Raw genomic sequence first — 19,409 nt, 5'->3', positions numbered from 1 at the left:
ATGTAGTATTATAGTATTTTATTAAATTTTCTTTTCATTCTTTCTAACTAGAGTTTGCTGGCTCCTCTGTGTAAGGATTGTCAGCGACAAAATTCAGTAATATTCTGCAGTACATGACTTCAAACATACACAGGCTTAAACAAGGCTTTCTAGACAGTGATACTAAGGGTGTCAAAAAAACTGCATTTGCTCATCTTTGGCGGAATTGATGCTGTTTGTGACTAAAACTAGTTGCAACAAAATCAAACAGAAGTCAGACTTTGCCCTCACTTTTACATCCATTAAGTGCTGGGAGGTGATGGGGGAAACAGGCCATTAGTCATATTGCATATGATTTCAGCCAGCCCTCTGAAATAACCACGGCGCTGCAAAACTAATCACAGTTATTTCTTTTTAAGCCATCACAAAATAACCCCAGACCTCTAAAAACTGAGTATCATGTTTTCCAAGCCTATGGCTAAAGCTCTCTGCTGCCAGCGTGTTCCCAAATTAACGCTGGGGAGTGAAATGCAGTTCCCCCGGGGGGATGCCGCGCATGGCCCAACCTGGGGCCACGTATCCACACGCTGGAAGAAATCTCTGGCTCCTTCTGCAATGGCTTTCCTTGTTTCTCTGGAGCTTGATTGTCCTGGAAGGGCAGAGTTCAGTCACTATCCACTCCAAGCCAGGGCGGCTGTACTGAATCTTCAAGATTTTACCTAATTAAAGAACTAGAGCACGGCAATTTTGCTCTCTCCCCCTCCCTGAGGTTTAGACCCAGGAAAGGCACAGAAGCGTTGAAACTGCCATACGCAGGACTCCTGGGAAAGCTGGCTTTGCTGCTGGTGGCATTTATTTTGGTGCCAGCCCGCTCCAGTGCAGGAGCCCCCCCGCCGCAGCGTCGGCCGGAGGCACGGCCAACGCTCGCTGCTTCACAGGAAAGCGGCCCTAGAAGCGCTTCGTGCAGAGGAATTTGTGCAGAAATCTCACAAGCTACCAAAACATGCAGTTCTCAGACATGTCAACCCCTCTTTGAAGAGAATTTTTTGTTAAAAAACCAAACTTAGTCATTGTCCCACTCTCTGTCCCCCCAGGTATTCAGCAGCCCCCTGACCAGTGGGCTGCCCCCAGGTGATGTGCCAGGACTGGCTCTGCTGCAGGGACTCCCTAAACCCAGGCTGGAGCCAGTCGAGGGCAGAGCGGTTTATCGCAAGGAGATTCAGTTCCACCAACAGAGATGATGCTGACCCAGTGGTGAGCGATGGTGTCCTCCAGAGCCTGGTTTGCTCATCAGTCTTCTCTTCTGCAGGTCTGCCTCGTTCTCCCCACGCCTCATCTCAAGCAGGCTGGCAGTGCCTGTTGCCGTTAGGGTAAAACACTGCTCCATTAACCCTGGTCCCAGTTTGGGGCTTATGGAGATAGAGTCAGACCAGAGCTTCCCATGGGAAGGTCGGGGTAGATGTGTCACCCGGGGCACAGGCCAGCGTGTTCTGGAAGAGCTGGTATACAAAAAAAAAAAAAAGAGCAAAGGCTGCCTCTTTCACAGAGCTTACAGCAAGTAATAACACAACGCAGGTATTTAGCGACCTTGTCATTGCTATAATCCAGGCAAAGTCACAGCTGAGTCCTTTGGTGCTTTGATTTTAAAGCTCAATCCTTGTTTACAAGTTGGCTGAACTAAGGATGCGGATAAAGGCAGTGGGAGGCTTTTCCTCTGCAAAGAGCAGAAAACAGTTTGTCTTGAAAAAATTAATCACAAAACCAGCCCTCTATTTAAACAATCTCTTTCCAAAATTTTGGGAGGGATTTCATTTCCCCTTGAACTCAACATGAAAGCAGACATTACATTTGGGTTAACAAGCACCAGAAGTAAAACCAATTAAAATTTTACTGTCACTGAAGACAGAACCAACAGGGTGTAACAGCCTTCCAGATTTTCGTTGATACGGTGATGAAACACAAATATTTATGAGCTGAATGCTGCCTCCGACATCATTCAGAAAGAGTACTTTTTGTGCTCCAACCAACATGCCAGGATTACAAGAGAGGAGACTTGCAACAGATAAGCTCTTCACCCTAGCCCTCCCTGCAAGGCAAACACCAGCAGCTGTACTTTATCACGGCGTATATCTCTTCTTCATCAGTGTTAGGCAAAGGCAAATGAAAATGTGAGACAGGATAATACCACTCAATAAAGAAAGAATGGAAAATCTGGAGATAACTTTGAAGTGATGAATCAAACTACTGCACAGAAATATGCAAAATAAAGCCTTATTTATATCATGGCAAGGAGGCTGGTGCATTATTAAAAGGAACAGCCTTGAGCTCCTGATAGAGGAAAAGAAGACCTCCTCATTTACAGCTGAGGCACAAGAAGAAACTGCTTGCCAGGATCTCACAAAGCCTGTGACCCAGCCAAGAACTGAGCCCAGATTTCTCGGTGACAGTCCAACATCATGAACACATCCTTCCTATCAAAGGAAGGCTGGAAGAAATGCCTTGGCAGTGGAAATCCGTACAAGAAAATTAAACCTACCTAATTAAGAAAATATTCCTCCATGTCTGTGAAATCTATTACTACAGGTCAAGAGGAATTTGTCTCATTGTCTCATAAATGTCACACATGCCTCACGCCGCTCTGCGTTACCTCAGCAACAAGTTGGTAGAGGTCCAAAGGGATGTGGAGAGAAATATGGCAATCGCGGCACAGCGCCAAGCAGTCACTCCATGGCATCCTCCATAGGGCACGCAGAACGGCTATCCGGGGTTAGCCCGCAGGTCCACCTAGCTCAATGTCCTTTCTTCACATTGCACAGCTGAGAAATGACCAATGCCAGCTAATACTTAGGAAAAGGGGAGGAGAGGGGAGAAGCAGGGCATGCACAGACCGATTTTCGCTTTCCCCACTTCTATCAATGAGTGGGTTAAAGGCTTGCTGAGCTGGAAACCACCTTCTTAAAAAGCCACTTTTTTCTCTTCTCTTCCTGAAATCTGCCTGCTCCTTTTTGCTTTTCACTTTCATGCCATTATCAGGTAAGGACTCCTACAACTTCACTCAAGTTCCCTCAAATAAAAAGCTATTCATTTATTTAGGACTTAGCTTTTTAAAAGATTGTTCACCATTGCCTGCTATTATATATCCAGTTACACCCAAGTCACACATTTGAGTTTAGAAACCGAAGCGTTTGTTTTCTGTATCACTTGAAATCCTACAGCAACAGGTACAGTAGAATTGTTATGTGGCTATGGCTGTAACTGAATATTTTATTTTTTTTTTACATACTATTGCACACTTTTTACGTACAATATAAAACGCTACTCAGCTTAATTTATGTCAAAGCACACTATTCTAAGACTGACAGTCATCTGTTTCAAACTTCTATCTTCTTCATAGCATGTTACTCCCATGAAATAAATGGAAATAAGTAGTTGAGGGTACTGAAGCACGGTGTTCCTTTTAGGGAGGTAATGGGTCTCCATCACGGGACATATTGGGAATAGGTAGGTTAGATAAATCCCTATCGGGAATAGTTTAGGCTGATCCTATCCTGGGGCAGGAGAAAGGATGAAATGAATTCTCGAGATTGAAAAGAATGTGAAACAGCTGAATTACATGGAAAAATTATTACTCATTGGATGGACAAAATTGAGCAATTACTTGATTATCTTTGTATTTCTCTAAATGAGAATAGATCCTGTAAAGTCAAGTGTGGTCACACTGCTGTGGAAAGAACTGCTTATATCAAGCATCCTATTCCCAAATTCACTGCCTGTGTCACATACCTGCTCTTGTGTAACGCTCACAGAGGAAGCGTAGCTACAAACCTGTTAGGAAAATGATTCACTTAATATCTATCATGATACGATCTACAGCATATCCTCAGAAGGCTGTGGAAGAATATAGCAACCAGAAACCAGAATTGGGCCAGTTATTAAGTTCAAACAACATGTTAATTAAGAAAAAACCCCTCTAAATCCTTAGAAGAGATGGAGGAGAATCACTCCCCACCATGTGCTGGGTCAGTTCAATATCCAGCTGCAAGAAATACCCTGAAATAGGAACAAGTGCTGCATTCTTGCTTGGGATTGGTGCAAGACTCAGCTTTTGTTTCCTGCACAGGTCATTCCCTCCTCCATATGGAAGAAGGTGGTACAGCAGCAACCTCTAGAAAACATAAGCAAGAAACCTCAGCTTAAACTAATGGAGGGAGATTCCAGCTTGACCTAAAGGGAAGAACTGAAGGTTAGTTGAGATGCTGGACAAAAAATCCTTTACAGTCACCATACTGCTTTTGCCCATTTATCAATTCGCAGTGTTGTTCTACTTTCATAAATAAGAATTTACTATCAAACACGTTATTTTATGTATCTATCTGGGTGACATATGAATCTGAAGGCTGAAGTGTGTCGCAGAGCCATACCTCACCTCAAGGGGGGTGGCTGCTCAGCTTAATAACTGCCCAGCCCACATCACCCCGTAGGTGCCAGACACCAACAGCATGAGTCTCCCTGCAAGACTCATGGGCAAGGTAAGGAGGACAGCACCTGGGAGAGGAACAGGAATTTTCTGATTATCAGCAATGAGGAGGCAACTCATTTGACATACCACAGGAAAGCAGGGAGCGTGCCTGTAAAGCCAGGGAGTTTGTCACAGTCGCTTGAACAGAACAGAAAACAAATGCTTTGCTTTAAATTCTACTGTAAGGGAGCACCATTTGTGCACTCACTGAAAAAAACACACTAAAATGTTTGGAATAACTATGGAGACTAAATGAAACTATGCAGTACGATGTCAAAACATAGGTAACCAGGAAAAAATATTTTCAATTATCATTCCCTTAACCTGAATCAATATGTAATATCCAGAGGCAAGTTTCTGAAGGCGTGAGCGTAGGATTACCCACAGGACTTCTGCAGCGCCAGCCCAACCTCGAGGAGCATCTCCCCGGGTGTCGCTTCGGCAGCCGAGCCATGAAAAACCAGCAATGCAGAGAGGCATTTACCATAAAAAGCCCGTGGAGACGAGGAAACGACGGCAGAGAGTTTTGCAGGGCAAACCGGCGGTGGCTGGGATGCGGGAGATGCTGTCGGAGGGGCGGCCGTGCCACCCGCCGGACCACGGGCATCCTGCACCGCCGCCGGCGGGAGATGTGCTCCCTGCACCACTGGGCTGGGGACAGCCCTGCCTGCACCCCCCTTTTACCTGCTGGGAAAAGCAGCGGCGAGCGAGGAACAGCCGAAGAATGACGCCTTCCCTGTGAGGGACTTCAGGCAGGGCTTTTTAAGTAGCGTCTTAAACTTCTAACTTTTCTGACTCTCCAGATGCGCATGGAGTGAGGTGCTTTTGGCACACACGGAGAGCTCGGTGTGGGATAATTTGCTGTACCCAGAAATGCTAGTGTTCACCTCTTGACGAGGCAGCGCTTTTTGCGTTGTCCCTCTGGCGCTGCAGACAACTGGGTAATTTAATATCTCGGAGCACCAAGAAGCACAGAAAAAAAGGTTTATTAAAAGCAAGGGAAGACTCCTAAGTGAGTTACAGTGCTGCTACTGTCAGGGAAAGCTGCAGTCACTGCAGACCCCATGAAGGACAGACACTGAAGTTCATTAAAGAGCTCTCAGCAAACATTTCTTGTGTCAATCCCACTCCAGAGTTATCCTCCAGCCTCTGTCCACGCTGGCTGTATACCTGGTTCCTCTGGATTATTTCAGAGACGAGCAGCTCTCAGGACAAGTCATTGCCTCCCTGCTCTGCCCAGGAGAAGGGCCAGGCCCAGGACACCGGCACCCTCAAAGTGGTGAGTCGTGCTGGGGTAGAGCCCATTTAGAAGAGTTTGATTTTCTCTAACCTGTCCCTGCTTCACAAGCAGCAGCAGCTGATTCCAGCAGCTGAGCTCAGTTTGTTAGCATTTTTCTGAGAAAACACCATTGGATCTGCGCTGCATCATGGAAAGACGTGTTCATTCTTTTTGTATTCTCCATCCACAAAGACAGTCCCCTCTGGGCCAGGCTTCCAGTATGACCACTCCAAATATAACATACACACATCTGTTGAGGAACAGCTAGATGTGATCCTGCCTTTTACACACAGTCGCTTATTTGTCATCAGTCCTCGCTGCTAGAGAAGGTCAGGCTGCCTCCTTTCTCACCTCTGAGCTTTTGCATTGAGTCCCATGCAAAGAGCATCCTTGTACTTGCCTTTAATATCAGGGTGGTTGAAGTTCCCCAGATAAACGTAGATTCTGCTCGTATGGAATTATCCCCCACAGCACAGATTCAGTTGTGACAGGAGCAAGAGGACTTAAATGCAGCTGAGAGCTGTGTACATTCAATATAAGGCTGAGCCTTCAAACTGCCCCATATTCATTTTCTGGTTTTTTGTTTGGTTTTTTGTTGGTTTTGTTTTGTTTTTTCCATATTCTTACACCGTAGACAGCATGTGTGTTGGGGATGGGGAGATAAACTGTGGCAGTAGGTGAACAGGCAGGGGAGTGGGGATTGATGCATTTACTACATTTTGGATGTTAGGGGAGAAGAACATGGGAAATTGCGGGTTTCGCAAATCCTTGCAATTCTACAGCTGCTGCCAAGCACAGGAGCTTGACCACAGCATGGGCAATAGGAGCTCACCCCAGAGGAGAGACAGGTTGCATGCAAACCTTCACCCTCAGCATCTCACTGCCTGTCTCCCTGCAGCAACACAGGCTCCTTCCACCCTATTTTAAATACCATTGAAATACCACTCTTACCATATAATATACATAAATACGCACTAATCCATGCACAGGAGTACCTTTGGCTGTCTCTGATACCAAAGTTATAGCTGATGGCACAGCAAATGGGGCCCATTGCTCTTCATACCAAATAGCTTTTCCCTGTATTCAACTTCATCACAAGTAGGTTCTTATATGCTAAATTTATGCAAACAAATGCTATTTTGGCAAATTCTTTTGTCAGCATTTTTATGACAATGGATACATACATAATGCAATGAATCCACTCTGCTGAAGAAAAAGGCAAGCATTTCTGAGAAAATTAAAGAGATTTAGGGAAAAAATATTCTGGTCTGGAATGACTGTCAGTATCTTCATAAAATTATTCATTGGTTCCTTCACCAGTGAAATTTATTGCAAATGAAGGAAAAGAAAACACTATTAAGGAGAAGCAGATAAGTCTCTTAACGACCACCCTCTGCAAACCACCCCTCAGAGCTTCCTTGCCATTTACCCCACACCAAAGTACGCAAGGATGACAGGGCTGGTTTCCAACGTGAGCTCATGTAACACGACCGTCAGCAGCAAAGCATCCCTCTTTGGAAGCTTTCCAACGCCCTGATTCACCATCACGCACTTCTGTAGCACATTAAGCTGTGCATTTGTTATCTCAGAGCTTTAAGAATAATGTCCCCTATCTGACTAAATAAAATCACATTAGTGCTTCAAGAGACATCACCATAAGGGCTCGAGACCCACGCGGATCATATTAGCGGAACTCCTCGGTCCAGCACCTTGCAAGAGCATAATCCCTTTAGTCAAGCCTTGAAAGACCAGGCTGCCAGCAAAGTTCAACCCGTTGCACCTGGGATCTGCTTAGGGCAGAGATATTCGGATGCCCTGAGAGCAGGAAAGCCTTCCCCTGCAGTGCTATTTCCCAGCACCAGCCACAACCGGTGGCTTTCTAAAGTGGTTTCTAAACCACAAGTGCAGGCAGACCTGTGGCCTTCAAAATGGCTCCATCCCTATTTCTGATGAGAGTGCAAAACAGTTTGTTGCATAGATAAGGCCAGACATCTGGTTTCAGGTTGTGGGGTTTTTGGGGTTTGGTTTTTTTTTTTTTCCCAAATATGCCATGATCTACTGATACGTGTAATGCAGATTACAGGCTCTGTGTACATGTAAAAATGGCTACCTGCTTGGTCAAAAGGTCAGAATCACAAGGTTGTCCCAGGTCATGAACAAAAAGGCAACACCTTTCCTTAAAAATTTTAAAAAAGTAATTAAAATTAGTGACTTTCATCAACTTAGTGACGCTGCAATAGCTGTTCAAGCTGAGAGATGTTTTATCGAAAATACATTCTGTATTTGAAGTCCTCCATCCATGTGGCATAACCCCAGTCACAGCATTGTTGACCTGGAAAAGTCTCTGCAATTATGATCCCATCACTGTTCCCTCTAATATGTAAGCAAAGAGAAATAACTGATTTTGGTTTGCTTTTAGCAATATTTTACGGAATTCAATGTAAATATAGCCACCTGTGCAAAACCAGGAAACTCCCATTCAAAATAAGCTTGATTGCCAAGATCACCCAGCTGCAATAAAGCACAATGAAACACAAATCCCTAGCCAGAGAATGAAATATCCTTTTTTCCCTCTACTCCACTTTCCTGACACACGTGCATGAAAGCCCATCTTCCAAACTAAGAGAGGGACAAACTGCCAATTAAACATGGGCTTTTATATCTTCGTATTCCATCTGAATAATACAGTATAGAAGTGAGTTTCAATGCTTAACTTTTTCACCTTTATTGAGATGGAGCATTAAAAAAAACACAAAAAACTAGTACATATTCAGAACGGTTCCAAAAGTTTACAGCGATTCCAACGAACACCCAATGGATCACAACAGATACGCTTGGCTGGTGTATTATTAAAAAAGTCACCTACAGTGGACAATGTTACTGTCTTTGTCCATTGCAGAAGCCAGGTGAGCTCAAAAAGACATCTCTAAGTATTTTAGATCAGGAAAGCTCTTTATTAACTGTTTCTGGGAGGTATATACAGACTTGACCTTGACTGGAAACAGCTGTCATCATCCATGCACAGGCTGAGCTGCTCACCCACTATTATAAATGTGTATATATGTAAAAAAATAGTATATACTATAGTATAATTTTTATATATATATGAATAATACCCTGGACTTCATAAAACAGGCTTACACCAGGACACGCCTCCCCACTGGCCTCTGCAGCAATAAAACTACACAAGTAAGATGTTGTACACTTAAACATGGTTACACTACTGTACAGAAAACAGCAATACACGCAAAACCGGACACAAATCTATTTTCAGCCCACCAGGGTAAATGAAAAGATCTACTAAGAAAACAGATAGAGTGATTTTGATATTACTGTGCCTGGGAAAGCAGGGAGATAATGAGCTGTCACAGCACATAACAGTTCAGCACCAGTGATGCGGCTCTGAACAGTCACAGCTACCAAATAATAATGTTTATTTCAGCATTTCTGTTGAGATCAACTTGATGCCTCAGGCGGTTTGGGGAAGAATCACTTAGTCAACATGCAAAATCCAAATTCAACTGGAGGAAACTAATTAAACCGAGAGTATAAAAGACTTCCAAAACATTAAATAATGTCTGAAAAAAACACCTTAGTACAACTGAACTGAGTGGATTTTGGAAAAGTCTCTATTTCTCTGATCTTAAAACACTGGGAGGTTTAGGCTATCCAAGAAATATGTTTCATAGTTAATCTCTTGCAATAAAGCCATCACTGGAGAAGGACATCAGCTGCAATACCTTCTGAATAATCCTTTCATGTCACTCCTCTGATATAATGATGCTACACTTCTATCGACCAGATGTGACTGTAAAGGATGAAAAGTCACTTTCAGGAAGTCCTCATAAATATCTTAATTGATTTGCATTTTACAGGGTTTTGGGACTGGAACCATTTTACCCTTTGAGACGCAGAAGGATCGTGACTGCACCCTTGCTGACGCTCTCCCTTTGGCTCGGCAGGGGCGAACATCACCGTGAACGGTGGCTGTTGTTCATCCCAAACCACTGCTCCGTACGTGCACCAGCCCGGCGGGCTCCAGGTGCGCGCAGGAAGGGTCCTCACACCAAAAAGGGTCGGTCAGTGACGCCAAACCTCCCCTAACCGGGCAAAAGTATTCTTCCAAGTTAGACACTGGCAAGTACGGCAGGCATGGATAAATGCAAGCACGCTATTATCTTCTTTTTAACTGATTCCCTACGTCTCTATAAGATGAGCCAGATACAAGCAATGCAAAACTTACGCATCCTGATAAGTAGAAATGGCATTTAGTTACTCCAAAATATACCAGGTAAGAAGTCAGTTGAGCTTAACCTCTGCTACAGTCTATTATTCCCCAAATTCCTCATCTTTTACAGAAAACATACTCCGGGTGATTTGAGGAGAGGGGATGAGCTGAATTCAAGCAGCTAGAAAAAGGCATGGCTGGTCTCGGCCCATCATCCTGCCGGTGCAGGCAAGAACCACATCAGAGTCGGGATGCTCCCATCGCTACACACAACTACCTCCCAGGTTTTATCACTGCAAACCCCTGGAAAACAATAACTCTAATGTGGAGCATTTTGCCCTTGTCAGAAAACAGCAGCAAATTCTGCAGAAGCACATTTAAAGGATAATTGTTGAATCTGGGTCAGGCAGAGAAGCACATGTTTTTCAGCGGGTTTCGCAGCCAGCCGGAGCCTGCCACCAGGTGTCACCAACTTCTTGATTAACGCGGATCCCATCGGAAAATGCTCCTTTTTCAGCCTATTTATTACTCGAGGGGATGATTTTCACACGTACCACCAATAACCAGAAAAGACGGCCACTTCCCCCTCCGAAATCGGATGCTGTTTGTCTCCGTTCTTGTACAAAAGCTGTCAGCACAGGTGCCTCCGGAGAATCAATTCTCTTATGTTTGCAGTTATTCCCACAGCCTGCCACCATACAGAAAAAGAGACCCTAACCCGACCATTAGGTTTAACTCTCGTTCCCATGAAAGATGTGGGGACTCGGGGGTGTCGTGTGCTGCCTCTGAACAAGGCAGACCGAAGCCTGCCCTAGCCTATGGGGAAACCCGGGACTGCAGCCTTTGCTTTACTCTCAAAAACCAACCCACAGAGCAGTTAGGGCCCAGATTTCCAGAGGGGAACTGGTTTGGGTCAATCCCACAACTCCAGCTGAGGGGGAGTTAGCCCCCAGATGTGTAAAGCAAGGTACAAGATGTGAGAGTTAAAGAGTACCTTGGGAAAAAGTAAGCGAAAACTGTAAAAAGCAGTTACCTATCCTGGTGTCTGAAGCAAATGGTGCTGAGACAGAGACTTCCTACGTCAATCTGAAATAACACAGAAGTGGAAGCAATGGAAAAAAAATACAGCTCAGATGGGGGAAATCATCTTTCCAAACAGTCTCAATATCTTTGTGTACACGCATGACATTTCTACAATCAGCACAATGTAAGAACCAGAGAGAAAATATGAGTTACTAATACTTCTGCATCAGTTACAAAACTACCTGAAAACCAGAAAAAGTTATCGCAGGAGATAGTGTATCCCAGGCTCCCAGTGCAATGCCATGCGTGGAGGCAGGGATACACAAGAGCAGCACCCAGCACTAGCTCTGGGAACACTGCCACCATACTCGGTGCCTACAGACATTGCCATGCTTTGAAGATGATCAACGAGGAAATATTCTTACAGCATCTTGACACTGCCTCATCATGTGAAAGACACTCCCGGAGGGACTCAAAACTCTCTTTTTATTCTGATTTGAGCTGCCATGGATACAAATGTCTTTAACTGAGAACAGACCTTCCTTACTGGTCGATAAGCCCCAGGTCCTTTGGTTGAAGCAAGCAAATCCTTGCAGAGTGACAAAATTTAACAGCAGCCTTGAAACCTTCAGAATCATATGAAAACTAGGACTTTCTGTTCTTCCCTTCTCTCCCTCTGATTATCCATCCCAATGTCGGCGCTTTGTCAAACACCCCAGAACTTATAGCATCCATCTGGCAGGTCCTCATGTCATCATATTCTTTGAGATTGCCACTATAATGTCCACTGAAGGCACCATCACTGTGGACACTATCCATTAGGTTCAGGGAGGATGTTGGCCATATCTTCATCTAAGACAATCCCTGGAATCTGAATTTTTTGCAGATGCTTGATTAGGCCATGCAGATGCTGAATTCAAGAGATAGACACAAGACCAGAAATGTTTTACTTTGTTTTCAAGACATCACTTTATATGGCATCCATTTCAGGAATATTTTCACTTTGGATGGCCACCAAACCCCACATCCTCTACATCAAGCTTAAGCTAAGATCTTCATACCAAAGCTGCAAGAAATCCTTCAAGATTTTCAATTGTATTTAAAAATCTGAAAATTCTCAATTCAATGCAAAGCTGTAAGTAAAGATGCCTCCGAACTGTATTGATTTCAAAGATGCTATGTAAAATTGCAGCCCAACCTTGCCTGATAGCAATGCAAAATCTCAAGGGTATTGTACAAGGTGTCAAAAAACCTTGTAATCCGGGACAGCAGAGATTTTGACAGTCTGAAAAGCAGAGGTGCAGAGGTGCTAACTGTGGTTTTAGGACAGGCATGTTATCCGAATTGTTCTGGTACGATCTTCAATAGTGAGTAACCTCAGCATGTTCAGTTCATTTATCACCGGGAGTCACAAATCTTGCACTTCTCTCTGGTTCTCTGTGGAGCCAGAAAGATGCTGTATTCTGCACAAAGGAAATGCACATCATGCCTTTGAGCCCATGGTACATTTCACACTGCATATGCTGCAGAAAACATAATGCACTACAGAGATGCGCAGTGAGGGAGGGAGAAATGTCCCAGGTTTGGCCCTGCTCCCACAGTGGATCAGGGCAGCATCCTCCTCAGAAGCCCAGGATCAGATCCTTTGCATAAACAGCACTCAGAAATGGCTGAGCAATTTTCTCAGTGAAGGTACCTTCTCCTCTGACAGTGCCTGGCTCAAACAAGCAAAGAGGGCTTGCGTTCTGCTTTGATTTTGCATCTCGTTATCCCACTCTTCACAGTGAGCAGATGTGAGGAGGCTTTTCACTTTTTGGAGCATTGCTGTATCCAGACCAGAGAGAAAATACTGCTCGACACCAGACAACTGCCCAAATATATCAAAGTGCTATATCCTCTTATCCCTTAACCTACCGGTTAATCTAGAAGTAATTCCAGACCTCTTCCTTCATTGAATTTTTGTCTTTCTTGCTATATGATGAAACCTAGCTTTGTTAGCAGCATCAGCAAGGGAAGAAGGTTGTTGCATCATTAAATCAGCGATGGGGACTCGGGAACCCTGGATTAAATTCCCAGCTCAGAGACCCATTTCCTGCATATGCAAACACCAGCCTTTCCTGTCCCTTGCTTTTCCATGCATTAAACAGAGGTGGTGACTCTCTTTCTCCAGCATATAAAAGCAGGGAGGATGTTTGGCAGCGCTTACAACAAGCCACGTTTCAATACAGCAAAGGGTGAAGTGAATGCCTAACCCATACTGAAGGGTTTTAATTGTGTTTTTATCAATGGTGAGGCATTGCAAGTCAAGAGCTGTGACAATATACCCTAAATCATACAGGATTACTACATTGTGTCAAACAAACACATAATTAAGCAGCTTTAATATGTTAACAGTTTGGAATCAGATTAGTGTTGTATTAGGCTAATAGAGTTGGTCCCCATTAATCCAGATCAATTGCTCAACTCTGTTAGTTTATTTAAGGTTTTTTAAAGAAATTTAAAAACATAAATCTAATTCTCAGCAGAATGTGCAGATGCTGTAGGGCAGGATGAATTCATCAAGATATCTGAGCACATGGATAAACCAAGTGCAGCTTAACTGGTTCAACCGCGCAACGCAGAACTAAACCCTCTAATCCCCTGTGATGAGATTTTTGTGCTGTATGAACACAGAGGGTACCACAAGAAGGGACGACGTATCTGGGCAGCAAGGTCCTGAGGCATCTCTCCACGTGTGCAAATGGCACTGAGCCCCATGAGGCTTAACACACCCCCAGGACCAGTATTAGAGCCCAGCACCACCTTACGTCGCAGACAGGTGACAGAGGGAACGCTGCTTTCAGAGACAAAAATACAGGCATGCAACGCACAGATGCATGTAAAACTTGCTGCCCAGCTTCCCCACGCTACCCAAGCTTTAAATACGGGGCTTTAGGGATCACGCACATCATGAGCGCAATGCTGGGATGTCTGCACACGTTCAGCATGAATGATCCCAAATGCAGGGCTTGCACCATAGCAGTCTTTGCGAGCCAGCTCAGAAAGGGTCTTTATTTTCCATCCATAGACTACTCTTAAGGATGACTACATGGAAACATCCAACTGAAAGAAACTATGAATACTGGGGCAAGGAGGTGGGCCAAGGGCCAGCCCATATTGCTAATGACCTGTACAGCACTGACAAGATTTAATCCAGCCTCGTTTAATGCAGCCTACTCTTGGCACATCAAAAATACAAACTGCAGCAGAGTGACATCTTGCCCCATTAAGGTTTGGTACAGATTTCAAACTCAGAGGTGATGGTTCAAATCCAGATTCTTGCAGCCACCCACACATGCACTGTCTACTTAATTTCTCTATGAATGTGCATGCGTGTGTGTGTAAATATATATATATTCTCCCTCCATACACATATTTTCTATAATCTATACATAGATGTATTCTATATTGCAGCAGGGCAATGGCAACATTCTACTACTTTAGTTAATCTGGCTAAGGCAAAAATCACACATCATACATGCAATCTCTTTTAAGCCAATTCTATATTGCTTTATAGTCGCAAAACATGGAATAAGTTTAGACAAAAATCAATGTATACTTGTCTTATACTGGATCAATTGTCCACATTTTCCTGTATCACTGCAAACAATTCATTTTAACAGTTAATTTAAGCTGATAAACAGGGCAGTCTCTAACAAGACAATTTCTGAAGTTATTGTCTACATTCAAGGTAGCATTCAGCCAGTGAGAGAGAGATTTGATTTACACTGCGCGAGTACTAGTGAGTCACCCAAGCACCCATAAAGCAGACTACACGTGTAGAAGTGAAGTGCCAAAGAGCTAATTCATCATACCCTTTCTGAGACAAATCCCGTGGTGCAGAAGGCAGGATGCTGTAGTCACCTGACATGCGGACACCAAGCTCTTATTCATGTCGAGATGTTATTCTCAGTACAGAGTACCAGGCCTTGAGTTACAAAGCATAAATCCTGATCCACAGTGTTTATGCTATTGGGGACAAAAAGTCTGCTTAGAAATATTGCCGGGAAAATGTCACGCAATGAGCTATACATGATGGAATGACATGGAGACGATGCGTTTTGTGCTGAGAGTAAAATGGCAAAATACAGAATGTAAATAGGTTTGGACGGCGCTGTTTTTTCCAAAGCCTGAAGCTCAGCACACAACACTAAAAAGAAAAACCACTTGCATCTGGTTTTTTATGATGGAGTCATAAAAAGCAGTCAGATATTTTTTGTTTGCTATCAAGCACTTATTGACGTGAGGCTCACTAAGATGAAAATATTTTATGGCAAAGACATCGGCGAGCATCCTTGCACCCACAGAACACAATACTGTGCCGAAGAAATGGGGTATAAGCACTTCACATATATTGTTATTTACAACTCGCAGCAGTAAACAACACATAAAAAACATGGTCATAGGCACTTACCTTCAAGGGTAGCTTCAGTGACGTGTCATTAACATGTATTTGCAGACCATTTTGAAAGCAAACAGGAAAGCCTGAGCCACAGCTACACTGGCAGACAGCTCACCGGTACAGCTCTATCTCCCCTCACCCACTAACGGGCGCAGCGGTGGGAGATGATTTCCTGAGAGCTCCTCCAAGCACTGTTGGGACAGCAGAAGACCCATCTTCCCTTCCCATCAACAAGAGACCAGCTGACTGAGCCTCAAGAGAAATTGCCATTTATTCTCAAAATACAGGTCTATACTAGCCATTTCCTTTTCCATTAAAATTGAAATAATGTATTAAGCAATGCAACTAGAAAGGAATTTCCCAAAGAACTATTATTGTGCATGTATGTTTTCCCCTTAAACTTTGATTTGTCACAAATAATTGTAGACAGGAAGGATGACATGTTCTGTAGAGAAATTTTTTACATTGTCAAAATTCTTGTTCTGAAGCGTTCAAAATGAAGTTTTGTGCTGTACGAAATATTGAGAAATACTGTGTTACAAAATTTTAACACACATAAAAAAGAAAACATAAAGGATCAAAATACTCCAGTTGACCAGATCTGAGTTTTGGGGTATTGGTATCTTTTTCAAGGCAAACAGACTTTCAAGATTTCAACATTTCTTCCTGACTCAAAACAGACAAAATTTTGGCAGTCTTGCCTTTTTTTCGGTGAGACGAGAAGGCTGTTTCACACGTGGCTTTGCCAAGCATCATCGAGGAAGTAATTACCCTCACGTGCAGGGAGAGGGCAGATTTTTTTCCTCCCATGCCCCACACTCCGCATCAACCCCTTGATAGCGTGGTGGTGGCTGCAGAAGGAAATGCCGGGCTGTGGTGACCAGGGCCACCCTCTGCCCTGTCCTGTCCCAAGGGCTTCACAACCACCGCGCTTTCCTGGCTCTCACGGGGCTGGAAGCAACTGTGAGGGTCACCAAGTCTCCTGCTGCTGAGGAAGCACCGCATCATCACTGTCATAAATTTCTTAAGTTTTCTCACAAAACTAGTTTTGCTTCCTTTCATCCCACCATGCTGGCAGAGGAACCTCGTTCTCCCAAGGGCTGCTGTGTTCCTCTAACCTACGGTGTGTCTACGGCCACACAAACCTGGTTCATTAGCTCAAACAGCTGTTCTCCCCTTCACATGTTTAAAGAGCAAAGTTATTTTTAAGTGTGCCCATTACACCAGAAAAACCAAGCCAAGCCCTCTTTTGTCTCCCTTTTGCACAGCAGTCTCCATTTCTCATCACACCAGCACTTTTTCACACCATTCCCTGCTATCAGAAAACAATTTAAAATCAAACACCAGGCAGGAAAGCTCTCCTTGGCCTCCTCTTTTGCTCTTTTTGCAAGGCGTGGCCCAACCATAAACATTTATCTTCCACAAATAGTGCCTAACCTCCACAAACGCAGAATACTTCAGCCTTTTCGGTGTGATTGCTAACAGATTTATCACTTCCATCTATTACCTGGCCTATGACACCGTTAAGATTAATTCAGTGTCTAGTACATTGAGGAGTAGACCATGCCGAGGATGAGTTTTTCCCCAGAAATCAGACTTCCAGCAGCACACAGAAGGAAGGTACAGGGACCCCTGACAAGCACCCCACTATCCCCTCCAGTGAGCCAGCCATGGGCATCCACCGCACCCCAGCATCCAAACAGCTCAATGCCCAAGGGGAGACCAAAAGCTTGTTGTTCCCTTACGAAGGCACCACAAACCTCATGGGCTTCACGCTCAGCCTGGCAAACGTGGGTTTGTTTTCTTCATGAGCTTCTCCTTTGGCACTTGAAACATGTAGGAAATGTGGTTGTCCCACTGCAGCCAGGATGCTCATTACACCGGGACCATGAAACCCACAGCCAAATGTTTTATCCCACATAGAGGCAGAGGTTCTGGCCACCGTCCCCAGCCCAACCTCCTCCCTTTGGCACTTAAGTGTATTGTTTAAGGATAATGAGCCTTTAAATCATTGCTTTTAAGACTCTGCCACTTTCAATAAATCAGATGGGGTCTTGGTTTGGGTTTATATTTTGGAAAGGAGAAGGAAGGAGGCTCTGATATTGCCAAAACAGCAAAAAAATCCAACAAAGTCAAAATAAAGCATTTGCTTATCAATATCAGAAGCCTGAACTAGCATTTTATTTGTGTTTATATACAGTGACGACATTCAGGTGAGACTGTACTAAGTGTCATAGGGTCGAAAGTAATGTTTTCTGGGTAACAAAGCATTTATGAAGGCAAATCTGCATCACCATTTCATTCACACTCAGATCTGAGGGAATGAGTTGGCATAATTGACAACTCCATCTTTTTGACATATTTATAATTTGCTTTAAAAAATTAATGCAAACACAAAGTGAAAATATTCAACACAGAGGATAAAGAAACACACGACCAATGTCTCCCACTTCCCTCAGCTGGAGGTGACACATTGCCTCAAACACAGTATTTATCTTGGCATTTCTAAATTATTTGCTGCTATTACTGTTTTTTTTTCCTAAAGACACGCCAAGGTATTACTTTCCAAATTACTGGCCTCTATTCTTAGTTACCTGCAATTTCCATCCCCCATGAGAGTCAGGGCAGTCACATGGAAGAAAAGGCTGGAAGCGTGAGGAATCGTTTGCCCAGGACCCCCATGGCTCCAAGACTCCTCCAAAACCATACCATGAGAGCTGCTGCCTGTAGCAAAGGGGTCGAGATCAGAGGGAGGAGATGGGAAACCGAGTCACGGAGCAGTCACTTCCCAAGAACCACCCAGGAGAAGAGCCGGGTGAGGCATTCTGGCCATCGACCTGCCCGATGCCTGCTTTCTCCCCCATGAGCAGGTTGTAGGATGAACACACCACCTTGCACATGGCTATGGCCTCTGCAGAACATATTGCTTACACAAGTGCCAACTGTTTGGCACTTGCGAGAAATTTGGCCAAGCCCCGTTAGAAGATGCTGTTTGGATTCATGTTGATGCATCATCCTCTTGCCACGGTACTTTTAAGAGATATCTGTGATTTCTAGCCCTTTCCGAGCTAGAAAAAAATCCCACTTTGGCCATGATGGGCACATGTCAAGGAAAAGCAGCCACGTAAGCACCATGGTACTATGAATATGTAGCAAGCACTGGTACCGTTTTGCTGTAAAACAGAAGGAGCAGACAACCAGAGCATTTGGGTCCAGATCTTCTTCCTTCAGGTACTGACTTTAAACACTTTGCAACAGCTAAAGCAGCACAAGGATTCCACATGCAGCTCTGAACTTCTCCCTAACCTTTGTGGTGGCATTAGCATAAGGCAAGGAGACATATTTTGACTCCCATCTGTGCAAATCCTCCTCGTGCTGCAGAATCAACATTCTGTCAACCAATTATTTTATGCTGTATCACAGCACCGGGGGAGGGGGGAGAGATGAGGGGGAATCATCACACCTACAATCAAAAGAGCAAGGTTTTGCAACATAGCATGTACTAAAGATGTCTGTCTTAAGTCAAACTAGCAGCCATATTTTATTCAAGAAGCATGTAAACAAATCTGGCACATTCATTATAAAAAAAATTGTGTACCTAGCATGTTCATCACATTTCAGATATTCCATTCCTCCCTCCCCACTGAGCTCCATGGAGACAAGTCAATCACAGTTAACCATCTGGTAATCCTTAGCCCAGGCTGTGCAGCTGTTACCTACCATTTTTAATCAGGGCTATGTCTTCCATTCATGCTAAATAGGAGGCATGAACAGCTGCTTGGCCAACACTTTCAAGCAAGCGCTCTCTCTCTCTCTTTAGTATTCCTGGCTTCTCTTCCTTTCAGCTTTACATTTTGCCCATGTTTTACAAGCTTTCACTTAAAAAAAAAAAGTAATAGTGAAACAAGGGGAAAATGCTTCTGATCGTTAAATCTTTAGA

General features: G+C 44.0%; 1 protein-coding gene and 1 long non-coding RNA gene across 2 annotated transcripts in view; both read right to left on the bottom strand.

Moving 5' to 3' along the window:
- SYNPR (synaptoporin) overlaps nt 1–19,409 on the bottom strand; it is a 111,600-nt gene that overhangs the window by 67,047 nt on the left and 25,144 nt on the right. The gene's annotated exons all lie outside the window — the stretch shown is intronic.
- On the bottom strand, nt 11,857–15,594 carry LOC128137432 (uncharacterized). Its single transcript, XR_008233693.1, has 3 exons — nt 15,482–15,594; nt 14,883–15,036; nt 11,857–11,938 (listed from the first exon to the last, which is right to left on the bottom strand). It is a non-coding gene; the product is annotated as an uncharacterized LOC128137432 (long non-coding RNA).

This window comes from Harpia harpyja, chromosome Z (genome assembly GCF_026419915.1).
Source record: "Harpia harpyja isolate bHarHar1 chromosome Z, bHarHar1 primary haplotype, whole genome shotgun sequence".
Taxonomy (NCBI): Eukaryota; Metazoa; Chordata; class Aves; order Accipitriformes; family Accipitridae; genus Harpia; species Harpia harpyja.
This window is presented reverse-complemented; position numbering and strand designations above follow the sequence as displayed.